This window comes from Belonocnema kinseyi, chromosome 5 (genome assembly GCF_010883055.1).
Source record: "Belonocnema kinseyi isolate 2016_QV_RU_SX_M_011 chromosome 5, B_treatae_v1, whole genome shotgun sequence".
NCBI classification, from domain to species: Eukaryota; Metazoa; Arthropoda; class Insecta; order Hymenoptera; family Cynipidae; genus Belonocnema; species Belonocnema kinseyi.
This window is the reverse complement of record NC_046661.1, coordinates 33,439,953-33,448,488: the sequence shown is the minus strand read 5'-3', so window position 1 is coordinate 33,448,488 and position 8,536 is coordinate 33,439,953. Positions and strand designations below refer to the sequence as shown.

General features: G+C 28.5%; 1 long non-coding RNA gene across 1 annotated transcript; it reads left to right on the top strand.

Moving 5' to 3' along the window:
• The first annotated feature begins 758 nt into the window (after positions 1–758).
• On the top strand, positions 759–6,997 carry LOC117173319. The gene is made up of 3 exons (XR_004467157.1): positions 759–1,101; positions 1,187–1,521; positions 6,924–6,997. It is a non-coding gene; the product is annotated as an uncharacterized LOC117173319 (long non-coding RNA).
• Positions 6,998–8,536: the final 1,539 nt, after the last annotated feature.

The window sequence follows — 8,536 nt, the reverse complement described above, 5'->3', positions numbered from 1 at the left end:
CCAGGAAAACCTCTCAAAAAATTTTAACAATGGTTTCTAAATTCTTTGTAAAGTACCTATGTTTGCTCTTCTTAAGTGAAAAGGGGCCTTGTAACTGTCACTAAAAGGGTGAATTTATGTACTTGTTACAGAAAAGAGGATAATTAAAAATGTAATAAATAATCAAGCATGCCTAGGATGAAAAAAATGTTCCTTTAAAATCGCAGGTGTCAGTTATAAATTAAAGAAAAGAAGATCGTAGTGGTAAATTAATAACTAATACTTAAAAGGTTTGGAAGTGCCATAACCTTTTTTTTCAATTTAGTTCTGTGACAGTTGTCAGGTTTTACAATGTCAACATCTACTTTTGCCGGAAGAAATATTGCTCCTAACTCTTTTTCCATGTCCATTCTGTGATTCCCGAAACCAATTTTATATATTGTTATGCGCGACGAATATTTAAAAGATGTAAGAGTTTACATTGTTTAGTCAAACATTACCCCAATCCGTCTTTTCTGCTGCGATGTTTGAGTTTTAAAGTTACAGGAGGTTTTTTTGTATACTGGGCAGTAAATTTTTTCTTCCTCACACCATGGAATAATACCAATGGCTTGTAAAGTGAAACTCTGTGTGTCCTTTTAAAAAAACTTGGAGCCGAACCACTTTGAACCCCATCACTGTAATTGGCAGGTAAAAAATGCGATACGGTGTACTTTACGTTTCGGTAAGTCTTCACGATATTGACAGTTTTTTTTTACAGTTTCCAGGAAACTCTACTGATGGCAAAGGGTCTGCAATTTCCCTTAAGAATGAGGGTAGGTAATGGTGTAAAGATGGCTTTTCTGCTTCTATAAATACTAGTGACCGTCGTGTAGATGGTCAGTATTGTTTCATCATGTCACACTCGCAGGAGCTCCACACCGTTCTCGAATTTGTATCCAAAAAGTTAATAAAAACCGGGATTATTAAAAATATTACAATATATTTAAAAAAAGTGTAGTGCAAAGAAAGTTTCTAAGTGTGCACTTTTTCTAGAAAATAGAGACTCTCTGCGTATTGCGCAGAGATGTATAAGAAAGAAATTTAAAAAAGTGGATGCGAGAATCCTCGGTAAAATAAACGGTAGGTATTTACGCGTAAGAATAATCAAGTGAAGTGTAGTGAAAATTGTTTTTTTTCTTATAAATAATTTTTTTGTATTGTGCAGCCCGCAACTTTAATCAGGATAACAGGATCGATGAGTATGAGCCAATTCTTTCAGATGACTCCATGGAGGGGAGCCATCATGCCACACCATCCTGTTCATCGTCATCGGATGAATCAGATGCTGATTCGGAGGCCAGCACAATAGAATTGGCAGAGGAGGTACAAGCAGGCCACGGCGTATATTCCCCCGATATGCAGGGGATAGGTTACGCTGTGTTCGATGAGCCTAATGAAGAGGAAGAATCTCATATAGTACAAATCCCGAGAATGAATCTGAAGTGATTCAGATGAGAGAAGAGATGTTAGAGGTTCCAGAGAACTGCGAGGATGTAAATTGTAAGTTTTAACAATTATTGTTTATAATATATTATTATTATTATTATTATTATTATTGATAATTTTCAATATTAGTTTTATATTACTCAAATATATTTTTTCAAACAACTAAAAAATAAAATAATTGATTAAAAATAAGTAATAATAAGAAAAAAAGATAAACAATAATTTTGAAAACAAATTTTATTTTACTTAATTTAATATTTTTCCAAAATTTCAATGTTAATATTAATATAGAATATATAATATATATTTAATATATAGATATAACATTAAATATTAATACAAAAATTATGATGATAATAATTATACTTATAATGATATAATAATAATATATAATTATTTATCATTATAATTATTTTTGTTATGTTTTTTTATTAATATTATACTTAAAATAATATTAAATATAGTAATGTATGTGCTAAAATTTTTAAAAGTAACAGAAGGGTATGAGATATTTATCCGATTCCTACTTTACCGACATTTTTTTACTTATCATACCTATTAAGTTTTAACAATTATTCCTCATTATATCATTATTATTGATTATTTTCGATATTAATTTGATATTATTTAACTAAATTTTTTTTTAAACTAATAAATAATAATTTTGGAAAAAACCCTTATATAAAAATTGATGTGTACTCTGAGAAGTTAGCTGAATGAGATAACTTACTCGCGAGCTGATTGGCTCTCGAGTAAACTGAGCTGTAGTTGTACATTAGCCACGAAATTTGAATAATTTTTTTTTTGTATCTATAACCTTAGTCTTTTAAATTTTCGACTGTAAAGTGTTGAAATATTCTTTACAAAATGTTACTCACTCATATAAAACAATAATATTTTCAACAACGTTGTTGAAAGCTTATTTGCTTTTCACTAAGCAAAATATTATTCATCATATGGCTTATGAACTAAATACAATATTCAAGATGGCCGCTTTTTGGTACGATAGACTCTGTCCTATATATATGTACATCATGATGCGCCATCTTTAGGATAAAGAAAGATCGATTGTACACGATATCGAAGACAAATTTTCTTTACAAAAATTCAATTTCTAAACAAAAATATGACTGCTCAACAAAAAATTAATTTTCCACGAAACTGATGCATTTTTACGCAAAAAAAATGAAATTCCAAACTAAAAAATAATTTTTTTACAAAAAAAGGTATTTTCCACTTAACAGTTACATTTTTAACCAGGCATAAGCCTTCGATAAAAAAATTTCATGATGTATTTTAACTTTGACCCAAGTTGTTGAATTTTCAATTAAAAAAAATTAATCTATAACAAGATAATTAAACTTTTAACCAGCGATATAACTTTTAAATTTAAATTATAAATATGTTAGAAAAAAAGTAATTTCTTAACAAAGCGATTCAACCAAATGTTTATAACAAATTAGTTGAATTATCAAGCAAAGAAGAACGTTTTTTTAACCAAACAGTTGCATTTTCATACAAAAAAATTTTCTTTTATAACAGATGAAGTTTTAAATCAAAAAGATAAATTTGAAAAAAAATAGTCAAATTTTCTTATGAAAAAGATTTTAGTCGAGTTTTCACGATAAAACTATGAATTTTTTAAAAAGAAAAAAATTTCTTACAAAAAAAAATTGAATTTTCAATCTAAAGACGAATTTTTAACCGAAAAGCATGACTTTTTAACAAAATTGTGAAATTCTATGGCAAATAGTTGCATTTTTATTAAAAAATATGGAATTTATCTCAAAGCCGAAGAGTTTTTTATTACAAAAAAGTTGAGTTTTCACCCAAAAAAATATTTCAATTAACTCAGTACCATCAAAAATTGAATTTTTGTAACAAAAAATTAGTTTCTACGCAAAAAATTGAATTTTCAATCCAAAAGACGAATATTTAACCGAAAAGCATGAATTTTTAACAAAATTGTGGAATTCTCTAGCAAACAGTTGCATTTTGATCAAAAATATGAAATTTATCCTAAAGCCAAAGAGTTTTTTATTACAAGAAAAGTTGAGTTTTCATAAAAAAAAAGATTCCAGTTAACTCAGTAACATCAAAAATTGAATTTTTGTAACAAAAAAATAAGTTTCTACGAAAAAAACCGAATTCTCAATCCAAAAGGACGAATTTTTTCAACCGGAAAGACGAATTTCTAACAAAATAATTAAATTCTCTGCCAAATAGTTGCATTTTAATCCAAAAAATATCGATTTTTTTACTAAAACAGATAAATTTATAATAAAAAACAAATTCTTTTTACAAGTGGAACTTTCATTCAGAAAATATTTTAGTTCATTTTTCAACACCAAAATATAAATTTCAAACAAAAAGTAAATTTTCTACGTAATAGCTAAGTATTCAAGAAAATAGTATAATAGCTTAATTTTTAACCAAACATTTGCATTATTATCAAAAAAAAAATTTAATTTCTGCTAAAGCAAGTAAACTTTAAAATAAAAAAGACAAACTTTCAAAAACAGAGTTGAATTTTCAACTGAAAAATTAACGAAAAAATCTGATTTTCTATTAATTAAAACAAATTCTGAAATTCTCAGAGAATTTATTTCTCGATTATATTCTTGTTGATATTCTCATTTTCTTTAACGTTCTCAAAGTAATATAACCGTCTCAGAACTCTAACTTTCAGGCCACACGAAATTGTATGTTTGGTATTTATCTATCGCATATTTTTCATCTCTCATATTCATAAAATGAACAAATTTTTTCTTTTATCTCATACATATAAATTTATATGTAAAAATTATATATTATGTTAAGCAATATAATCGTCTAGATTAATGTTCCGTGTATAAAATATAATTTCTTATACTCAAAAATGCTCAAAACATTATTTTTTCAAGGATTGAAGAAAAGTTTTTTTCCATATCCAGCCAAAATTTCAAACATATGATTTCGGTTAGCCTGAAAGTGCTCTAAGAATTTCAAATAAAAGTGAGTTTCATCATTATTTTAATTTTTTCATGATGTTTAGAAACCAAAATCGCTGAAAGGAATCACGCGCTGGATATGTAAATCTTTGAACCAAATAGCTGCAATTGCTGTCAGAAACGCAGCGTCTGAATTACAAAAAAGAATTTTCTGTGAATTTTTGATTGAATTTCATTTTGCATCCAAAAAATGTTATATATTTTTCCAAAATTTGCATTAAAAAACCTCCGAAAAAATATATTATATATGTCTATATACACTCTAAATAAAAAAATAAAAATGACTGTCGATAAAAATAAAATTTGAAAATAAAATTCATAAACAGGATAAATGTTTTCATACAATCACTAAAAATCTCTGAAAATAATATAAATACATGAAAATCATCTAAAAGTCAGAATATATTAGTAATTCAATTACGAAATTTGAAATAAGCTCAATTGTATGACCTGTATTGAAAACTGAACTAGAACTCCGCGCGCGGGTGTTCTAGTGTTTATTAAATTTAATTTAATATTTTCTCAATTTTTAATATTAATATTAATATATAATATTTAATATGTATTTAATATATTAACAAAATATTAAATATTGGAAATAAATGAAAAAATAAATTTTAATATTAAAACTTATAATAATAATTATCATTTTCATTGTTTATTAACATTATACTTAGAATAATATTAAATATAGTTGTAGTAGTAGTGGAAGCTTCTAATGTGTCCCCTAAGGGTTTACATTTTTCTTACACCTTCTCTATTCCTTTACACACTTACTTGGTGGTGGAAGGGGGACCTACAGTTTAAGGTGGGTTCCGAACCACCAAGAGCAACAGCCTTAAGTACTTAGAGAAAACCTTTTTCTCTAGAGGTACCGGTCCCACGACTCTCCGGAGATGAACAACTCCCTTGCTAGGCTAGTGTTCACCGCATGGGCCACCGAGACTCTTCCAGAGTGCGAGGCGGGAATCGAACCCGCAAGCCGAAGGAGTGGGTCCAAAGCCTACGCTTTAGCCCTCACGACCATCGTCCCACTTTTATTAAATATAGTAATGTGTGCCAAAATTAAAAAAAAATACTAGAAGGGTATGAGTTTCTTATCCGATTCCTACTTCACCGACATTTTTTCATTTACCATACCTATTAAGTTTGAACAATTATTTATTATTATATATTATTATTATTATTATTGATAATTTTTAACAATAATTTGGTGTGATTTTAACTAAAACTACTATCATTCAATAATGTCAGTACGTACTTTACCGACATTTTTTATTTATCATACCAATTCCAAATGAAATGAGATATCGAGTTAAAAGTGTTGGGGTATAACGAAAATGATCTAATGAACGTTTACGTACTAATACAATTTCACAATTAAGAACAAATAAATTTTGAAAATTTTTGAAAATATTTTTTTTTTTGAATAACTAATAAATAAATAAAAGAAATGTCAAACAATAATTAATAATAATTAAATCATAATTTTTAGACAATGTTAAATTGAATTTAATTACATTTTTTCAATTTCCAATGCTTGTAAGCATCATCATTTCTATCGTTATTAAAGGCAAAAGTGAAACGTAGTATGAAGGTTTTTTTTTAGAAATCAATAAAATTCCCTAAGGAACGTTCACTTACCAATAAATTGGTACAATTAGGGAAAAATAATGTTTGGAAGTTTATATGTATCTGTGAAAATGTATTGATACATAGACGTTCCTCAATCACGTTTCTTTATCTTCCTTAACTTTCAGCTCTATATCTCATTTCGTGTGGTATAGGCATGATAAAAAAAGGTCGGTAAAATAGGATTTGTGTAAATGTCATATACCGTTAAACATTTGAAACTTTTTACGTAAAAAACTTATCTTCTTTGAGTATGTATAGTGTAAATAATCGGATGATTAATATATTTTTACTTTTGTACGTAGTCAAAATAGTATAACCCGAAAAGCGATGCATAGATTAAAAAAAATGCATATTTAAAAACTTTTTAAATCTTTTTTAATATATTTTGAAAAATGTTTTTTTGATTCAACTTTTCTCATTACTATAATTGAAATCTATTAATTAGAGTTCATAATTTTTTTTGATTTGATACGAGCTGATTTATTCAGATTGATATTATATTTTTATTAAAATATAAGTATGTTTTTTTTAATATCTTTGAAGATTAAAAGGTGTAAAATTATAAAATAATTTTCATCATTGTAATTTGTTTAAGCTCAATTCTTATTATATAGAGTTTACAAATGCAAATCATATTCAAAAGTAATAAATGAAACTGAAATAATTAATTACAAATTATATAAAAAATTTTAACGGTGATGATTAACATATGAAATAACATTTCCCTGTGAATAATTTACAAAAATATGTTCTTTTTAATAGAACATTAAAAGTTTATTTAGTAAATTGTAATACAATCATACGAATAGTAATGCATTTTTTTCTTTCCAGTGTCCATTGATGAACAAAATCATGTCCAGGAAAAAAAATTCATAATGAAATGAAATTTAAAAAGGGGGAGTCATTGACGTGAAGGGCTTGGAGGAGGGGGGGGGTATGAGGAGGAAAATGAAGGGGGGAGAAGGAAGTGGACGTGGCTCTCAACTGCGAATTCACCAGCAGATGCATGAGCAGCAATTGATAGAGCAACAGTTGCAGCAGCATCAATGGGCTGAGCAACTCCATCAGCAACTCCATCGATTATTGGGTCAAATGACGGATTAAGACAATAAAAAATCAGATAAAAGGGAATGACACTGTTTAATTTCTTTATTCTTCAACATGGATCTAAGGTGGAAACATCCATTTACGTCTATAATTTCTGGTCCAACGGGTTGTGGTAAAACTGTTTTTGTGAAAAAATTTCTTCAAAATATTAATTTAATGTGTGATGTTGTATTTTCTCGCGTAATTTTATATTAATCAGAATGACAATCATCCTATAATGAGTATGGGGAGGGAATTGAATTTCGTGAAGATTTACCACAAGCATCGGACTATAGCAATTATCTTCGAACCAAACTTGTAATTATAGACGTTCTTATGCGTGAATCGTTAAAAATAACATAGTCGTCAATCTTTTCACCAAGGGAGTCATCACAAAAATTTGAGTGTGATCTTTATGTCACAAAATATTTTTCACCAGGGACATGGTGAACGCGATACTTCTTTAAACGCTAAATATATTGTAGTATTTAAAAACCCAAAGGACCGAGCGCAAATTCAACATCTCGCTAGACAGGTATACCCTGAAAATAAACTTACCATGACCCAACCTCTAGCCCCCACGGCTACCACCTTATTGATTTAAAACAATCTACTCCTGACAACTGTAGATTTAGAACATGTATATTTCCGTCAGATTCATATGAATGCGTTTACGTACCAGCAAGGGGTATAAAAGCAGGCTCATCAAGCACACAAGTACCAGTCGTACGTCTGTCATGACGACGCATGCACGAAAATCCATCGGAAAGAAGAATGCTAAAAAGTTACATGTGCCCTATCATCTGGATACAGACCAGAAACGCGCTGTTTAAAAAAAAACTAACCCACGACTTTTTAAAAGTATCTGTGAATGTGCATTGAATATTTTACATGGAAACTTTTCTATAAAACAAACCGACAAGCGAAAAAAAACACAGATATGCATTAAGAAAACTAGTGTCACCACGCGGCTCGTGGAACAGTAAAAAACGCTTTATTGTACAAAAATGAGAGGGGTTTTTACTACTTTTACTAGCACTAGTCCTTGGCACCCTCTTTTCCAACATGTTTTCATCTTCGTGATTATTTGTCATATTTACTCAAATGGACCATGCTAGGAAGATGGTACTTGCACCAAGTGATAGTGTCGAGCAAATTAAGCTTCAGTCGTACCCACAACAACAACAATAGGGTTGTTTCCAAAGTCAGATATAATTTTTTCAATAAATGGATCTTATAGTGCATAAAATTCTAATTCTAAAAACGCCCATAAAATATTTTTTTAGATATTGTTTACTATTTTGAATTTAATGTTGAAATATGATTTTTTTATCACGATGTCGATTGGAGGGCCCCTT